A 7,026-nucleotide genomic window follows, 5' to 3' on the forward strand; every position below is an offset into this window, starting at 1 on the left:
TTTTTTTTTTTTTTTTTTTTAAGTATAAGCCCAACACTATCATTCTGTGTTTAAATAAAAAAGTGCATGATTATATAGAAAATGCCACATGTGGAAAAACACCGTGTGTTGAAATGCTGTTTCCTCCCTCCCCTCTAACTTGCCTTCCTCCCTTTGGAAACTGACTCAGCCTCATGTTACTCCTGCATAGTGTTTAAGGCTCCTATGAGTTGCAGATAAAAAAGGATGTATTTTAATTAGTAGAAAGGAGGTGATTCACCTTTCAGTGTGTAAATAGATGGAAGTGTCTACAGGGTCTTATCTGCTTTTCTGTCAGCATTTATATTAAATGATAAATTAATGGCTTACACATTTGAAATATCTCTCATTTTCTCTCTGCATTGTGAGCCTCTTGACTACAGATTTTTCTCCAGAGCAATATATAATCTTTCCTGACCACAGTGGAAAATTAAGTGCCGGACAAAAGCACAGCACCCTATGTCCCCTTTTTTAAGTTCCCTTTCCTCCCCTATACCTCCTTTCCTTCTCTGGTTGCTAAGACCAGAAAGCTTGCTCAGTGCTAATATTTAGTATGAATCCTTTCTTTTTCAGTTAAGTGGTTTCCTTGGTGAATATAAGTGCCTTTTGCCCAGACCTAAACAATAGAGTAATCTTTAAGTGACTCCTTTTATTACTTGTTCCAGAAGCCTGCACTTTTAAAAGGCCTGGGACAAACATGCCGCTTCAAGAAGCACTGGAACATTTTACCTGTTACATTACGCTTTTTTAGAATGAGGGGAGTTCTGGCCCCAAGCCTGTTGTGCATGTTTTGATATTCTCTTTCTCTCCTCACCCTTGTCCGTTGTCGACATTAGATGGCCTCAGTTGAGTGCAAACTTCAGCCCTTTTGAAGTACGAGGAACATCAGTTGTGGAACAGGTAGCAGCTTCTTCACCGAAAGTTCTGCTTTGCCCACCCCTTCCCATTCAGGAAAAGCCAAGTGTGGCTCCCTCAGTGTATGTTTCCCCCAAGATGACCATCTTCCTGTCTAATGTGCAAGTTTCTTAACTATGGAGCCAGTCGGTATGGCTGCATCACCATCCTGTTTGTTCATAACCTTAATAACAGTTGAGCTGTGTAAGCTCTTGTAGGGTGCATAATGTTTACGGTGCAGCGCAGTGTGTCGTCCTGCTTTCCCAAATAGTTTGTGGGCCCCAGAGTACTGCAAACACTGCAGTGGTCTGAAGAGTGTGGGTGTTTGCACGTGCACTGTTTTCACATACTCCAAATCAAATGGTGAGTTTGGTCACTTAGGAAGGCAGTGATGGCTGTTCTGAAAGACTGGCAGCTTTCATGTTTAAAATGCTTTTGACACTTGACTTGGTGGCAGTGAACATTTATTTTCCCCATTTTGTGGGTGTAGCGATTAAGGCAGAAGATTTGATAGGGGCAAGAGTCTTATCAAGATGGGACCTATGTCACAGCAAACTAAAGTTAGGAATCCAAGTTCTCTGCTGTAGGAACTGGGTCTGCCTACAACTCTCTGCAGATGTCCAGCAAAATACATCTATGGCATGAAACACCATTGAGCATGGCCACCATTTCTACGGCCTCCTCAGACAACCTCAGATGCTTTTTTCTTCCTTCTCTCCAAAAGGAAGGACAGACAGCCTTACAGGTACATTCAGATGCTTTCTCCCAAATTACTCTGGGTGGCTTGCAGTTCATTAGAGAAACTGATCATGGCTCCATTGAAAGAACCCAGTTTTCAGATTTGGGGGTTGGGGGGAGGAACTACAGATACTACACTGCCTTAAAGACTACATTTTCCCCTCTCTGATATCACTAGGGCCATGTATATGGGGAACAGAAGGGTGGCCCTATGCAAAGCCTTGTGACACTAGACTAGGCAATCCTAAGTGAATGGTATACAGACTTCCCAACAAATGAGAATGGTACTGGGAGAGACTTGCAACATCCCTCCCTTGGACTGAGCATAAAAGAGACCTTACTTAATGGCAAATAATATGGCTGATACCTCTTGCTCTAAGCTCCTAAAGCACTAAGGACTGCAAAGAGGGGTCACTTGCTTGAAAATTTTAAGATGACTAGTGCAACAAAGCACCATTACCAACTTGAGGATACATATTCCATCATGACAAAGTTACTTGCTCCACTGACCCAAACAGAGCAACTAGCAATGTTGTTGTCGATGCATTTTTCATATTGGATGCCAAATCAGTGTGCCATCCGGGGATGCGAGTTTTGTGGATTCTCTGCCTCCATTTGCTATTTAAAAAAAAAAGGGTGCTAGGCACCTGCCACTTAAAAAAATCAGTTTTGGGGTAGAGCAGGGCTTGAGTTGCCCATATATATGTTACATGGGGTAGACTAAATGACTCCAAGTCTGTCTGGCCTGTGCACTGGAATTTTGGAGTCCTACAAAAATTCAGCAGCTTTGCTGCGGTACTAGCACTGGATTTTGTATCCACCACCAATGATCCAACACCCACTGGAAGAAATCAGGACATTTTTGTGTATTTCAATATGCATTAAGTCCATCTTTTTTTCCCTTTGCTATAGGGTCAGTTGGAAATTCCTCAGTCATACCAACCTAATTCCCTTGTCCAGTGGGAATCTTCATGTCCAGTGAATACCCACTGGAAATATGTGGAGAGGAGCCAAGATGCATGATATATATATATATTTGGCTACACTAGAAATGTTTTAATTTGCTGCAGTCTTGATTAAAAGGTTTGCAATGGTCAATGGAGGCCACTAATGTCAAGGGTTCTCAGTCCGACTGGTCTTCTCTAAATCTTTAAGACCTGATGCTCAGCCTCTTGGAAAAAATATCTGGTAGCCCTTCGGAGCCCACTTTCTAGGTTACCTCTGCTAAAGTAATCCAGCAAATAGCATGCCGCACCACTTCTCTTGGGGGAGAGTTTTAAATCAGTGCATGTAAAAGGGTGATCTGTGAGTTGCTCGCTTGCCTGACAGCATTATTCTGGTTTGTCTGGTTTTTTTTTTTTGGCCAAGATCTCCCTTTTGGCAGGAGTGAACACAACTGTGATTCCTGAGACACTGGTTTCTTACTTGCAAAACTAGGTGTGTTTCTGGTAGTATCTGGGGAAATAGCTTTTGTGGCTTTTTTGCTGGCCTTTGATGTGAAGACACTGCTGATTACAGCACTGATACTTCATGGCAAAAATGGGGCTGTTAAATGATTTACTTTGGGGTGGTATTGGGGGTAGTGACTTCTCATCAGTCATTACCTTCAATGCTTACTGTTCTGTTTTGTCAGCAACTTTTCCCAATGCGTGTCTACACACCCCTTAATGCATGGTTTAACAGCCACTATTTTTCAGCTATGTGCACTACAGAAAGTGACTGGGCCTAGTACAGAACCCAGTAGCCCTGCATCTCATCATCAGCAAGAGAGGGATTTTTTTTCTGGCCCTGAAACTTAAGCACAACCCCAACCAAACAGCTCTTTTATTTTTCATAAAGTGGTGATTGTGATGTTAAAATTACAGAGGAATTGCATCTGCAATCATTAAGTTACATTTCTCAACACAGCTTTCATCGGTGCTGTTTGTGTATAGTGGGGTATCATTATCTTCAGCTTATTAGGTGCACACTTGGCGGACAGGAGCCGGTGAAGGCAAAGAATGGCGATCTTGCCTCTGGTGGTTTTGGGAGAAGTAGGGGAGAGAGTTACTAGCCTGAGCTACAGAAGACCAAAATGTCTGGAGAAAGGTGTTTTCTAAATCTGTATTTGAATTATTGAACATTTCTCCCATTGTTTTATCAGCATGGGGGTGGGGGCAGCAGGCCTGCAGTTTGCCTAGAGCAGTTGATCAAACTTTCTCTCATCAGACTGAACTTCAAAACTTCTCTCAAATTAAACATTGCTCAACCTTCCCTAGCTGGTCATCCACCTTTGACCCCTGACATCCCACTCCACCTCCTACATTCCCTTTGAGCTCTGGCTAAGTGTACAAACTCAGTGTGGAAGCTAGTACTGACTGGTTTGGACTCCCTTTTATTTTCCCTGTTTTAAAGAAATCCTGTTTACTATCTTGCACTGCTGCTCACATCCTCAAGGGAAAGCATTGGAGACACTAGAGGCAGGTAAGAGGACTTAAGTTCCAGTGATGTTCTCATGTTTGTTAACCCATCTCCACATGGATTCATTTCCCTTTGTGGGTACCTAAGAACCCCTCACCACTACTTGTGTTGTATGTTTGTGGGAGTCCTGGTTTCTTAGTGTGTTTGATGCTATGGCTCTCTTTTTGTAGGGTTCTGCCTGGATACCATAGATCTAGGTTGTCATGTCTTGCTTGCTAGAACATCTGCAAAATCTTGGTTTTGAGGAACCAATTCATAGAGTGGGAAGCAGGTCATGTATTAGGGATCCTTACAACTTTCTACTGCCCAATATTCACTTTTTTCTGCCTCACTTTAAAGGACATTCTGGGGGGAGTCCCAGAATACGTCCCAGAAAGTGAACTTCATACACCAACTGAAACTCCTCATATCAAAGCTTACTGGACTCAAGTAGCTCCCCTGGACATAGGCTGGAGAGAACTGTATACCGAGTCCAACAGGTCACGCTTGCTAGCAAATTAGCCATAGATTTATGTTCAGAGTCAAGGGGTTTTTTTTGGTGATATATAGTTGGGAGAGCTGTTTCAGGCATCAGGCACCCCTCTGGGCTGTCTAACAGCACTCCCTACTATACAGTTGATCCAATAAAAGATGTAACAAAAAAGCCTCATCTCTGTTTCCTGGACTGCCATGGCTACAACAACCTTCCAACCTCCATAGGTTTATAACCCTAATGCCTGTTGCCCTTTGTTAAGAGAGAAGAATGCTGAGCAAAAGTAACTACTACAGCAGTGGGAAGAGACTAATGCTTGCAGCCTGACTCTGGCACGTACCGCTTGGGGTTGGAAGGAACTGGTGCTCACTATGCTTCGTTCTGGGTGTTGACTTACCCCTAGGATTCCTTTTACCAGAGACCCCTAAGGATTGACATGATACCAAATCGGATGAGGGGCCAAGTGAACTTTTAATAGTAACCCCTAGGCTTATTACAAGTATTCTTCCTTGCAATACGACCTGGCAAGCCATTCATTCAGGTTTTACAGCAGTGACCTCTGGTGGTACAGGCCTCGGAGCTTCTGCTGGGCATGTGGGATGTTAGTTTCTGGATTCCTCGTTGTTCAAACAAGAAGTCCAAGGTTGCTTCTGTCCCCCCAGGGTGGCAACACAGAATACACTTGTGTTCCTTTGTTTGTTCATCACTTTTGTAACTACTCTCATCCCAAATTGTCCAATCCCTTGGCCCTGTGCTAAGCATTCCTTATATGGTGCACCAATCCCCTGGCACTGTGCTAGCCACATTCCTTATAGGGAAACTGCTGGCCCTTGCTCGCCTGCTGCCCACTCTCAGCCCTCACGTCTCCCCGCACCACAGAAGGCACTCAATTGTGTTGCTTAGTTCTGGAAAGGCCTGGACTATGGCTAAAAGCCTTAGCATAATTCAGTTTGCCTGCTACATTGACTATACTGAGCTTCCCTATTAATGATGCAGGAGACTGCCTGAAATTGTGCAATGTTGAGGTGACTCAGTAGTTCACTGCCTTCCTCCAGGACTGGGTTAGAAAGAAAGCTTTTTTTAATCTGCTGTATGTACTCCATTCTCTTGCCAGAATCCAGTCAACATAAAAGCATTATAGGCCTTTCTAAAACACTTAGTCCTGGAAGAATTTCAAAGCAGTCTCTAACTTCTATGTGCAGTGCAGTCTCTACAGGGATGGACTGTGCTCATCAAACAGCAATTCGCACATCAGTGGAAGAAGAAGGGATATAATTTAGCCAAGCTTTCCAGAACAGATCATTGTCTGAAGTGATCAGGGATCTTTCACTGTACATGACAAAACTCACCTCTGGGAAAGATTTTTTCCCCCCAAGGTTTCAATAGGTGAACAGCCATATAGTACACACTTTGTAGTTATGATGTATGAAAGACCAAGCTAAGTCAACCCTGCTGACACTTGAAAAGGTTCCTGGAAATACTCTAAGCATGAAATTATCTGCTTTCCCCCTCCCCCACCTCCTGGGTTTGAAATTAGTGGAAGTTTTACCTCTTGGCTTCAGCACTTCATCATCCCAAACCTTTAGCTAGTATATATGACTCCATATATGCAACACAACCATGCAGGAGAACCTTGGGGAGGATTGAGAAACTTTTTCTTCCCCTAATCTACTCTATGCAGTTAATCCAATGAAAGATATTGCCCAAAGAAATGCTGGGTTAGGACAGCACTTTCCCCTATATCTGTTATTGAATTGCTGTTAATCATAAGTGATCTACATCTTGTGCAACAACTGGACACCAGACACTGGGCCACTGTTTTGGCAACATGTTTTTTTGCTCTGGGACTCTAGCTTGACAGGTAGAAAACATCAAAGAAAGTCCAGACAGACTATAGACAGACATATATAGAACAATTCTTGTTCTGCCTTTTTGGAAGCACTTCTTTGCAGTGTTTCAGTAGCATATCATTATACAGCTGCCTCCCAGTGATAGCATCACTGTGAAGCACTTCAGAGTTATCCCTGTTTCACTAAGGGCCATTTTATAGAGTTCTGACTAATTTATAGCACTATGACACAGTCATCTATCTGATCAATATCTATAGTGCCTTTAAGTTGTTTAAAGTGCTGTAAATATTACAGCTGTCCATGCTTCAAGTTATACAACAGGCAGCCTTTGTACACGAGGAGAGGTGTGCAAGCCTTTCCAAAGGGAATTTGAATTTCCACCTTCATAGACAGCTCTTTGAGCTATGTATGTTATTTCACCACTGCAAGATATTTCCAGCTGCCTGTCAATCAGATTCCTTCCAGCAACTTTTGCCGTAGTTTAATATTTTGGGCTGATTGGAAGCTGATTTGGTTCACATTGGGTGCATCTACATGGGAAGCTAATGTCACAGTAGGGTAAATCTATTGCACATTAGCATGGCTGGCAAAAAC

General features: G+C 43.0%; 1 protein-coding gene and 1 long non-coding RNA gene across 2 annotated transcripts in view; one reads left to right on the forward strand and one right to left on the reverse strand.

Moving 5' to 3' along the window:
* LOC109286991 overlaps positions 1-1,692 on the reverse strand; it is an 8,110-nt gene extending 6,418 nt beyond the window's left edge. The window contains exon 1 of the long non-coding RNA XR_002094733.1: positions 896-1,692. This is a non-coding gene — a long non-coding RNA (uncharacterized LOC109286991). The remainder of the gene's footprint in view (positions 1-895) is intronic.
* A 2,225-nt stretch (positions 1,693-3,917) lies between these two features.
* SERPINC1 (serpin family C member 1) overlaps positions 3,918-7,026 on the forward strand; it is an 18,466-nt gene continuing 15,357 nt past the window's right edge. The window contains exon 1 of the mRNA XM_019501864.1: positions 3,918-4,113. The gene's annotated coding sequence lies outside the window, so the exon portion shown is untranslated. The remainder of the gene's footprint in view (positions 4,114-7,026) is intronic.

Source organism: Gavialis gangeticus, unplaced genomic scaffold, assembly GCF_001723915.1.
Source record: "Gavialis gangeticus isolate Ggan-Ray unplaced genomic scaffold, GavGan_comp1, whole genome shotgun sequence".
NCBI classification, from domain to species: domain Eukaryota; kingdom Metazoa; phylum Chordata; order Crocodylia; family Gavialidae; genus Gavialis; species Gavialis gangeticus.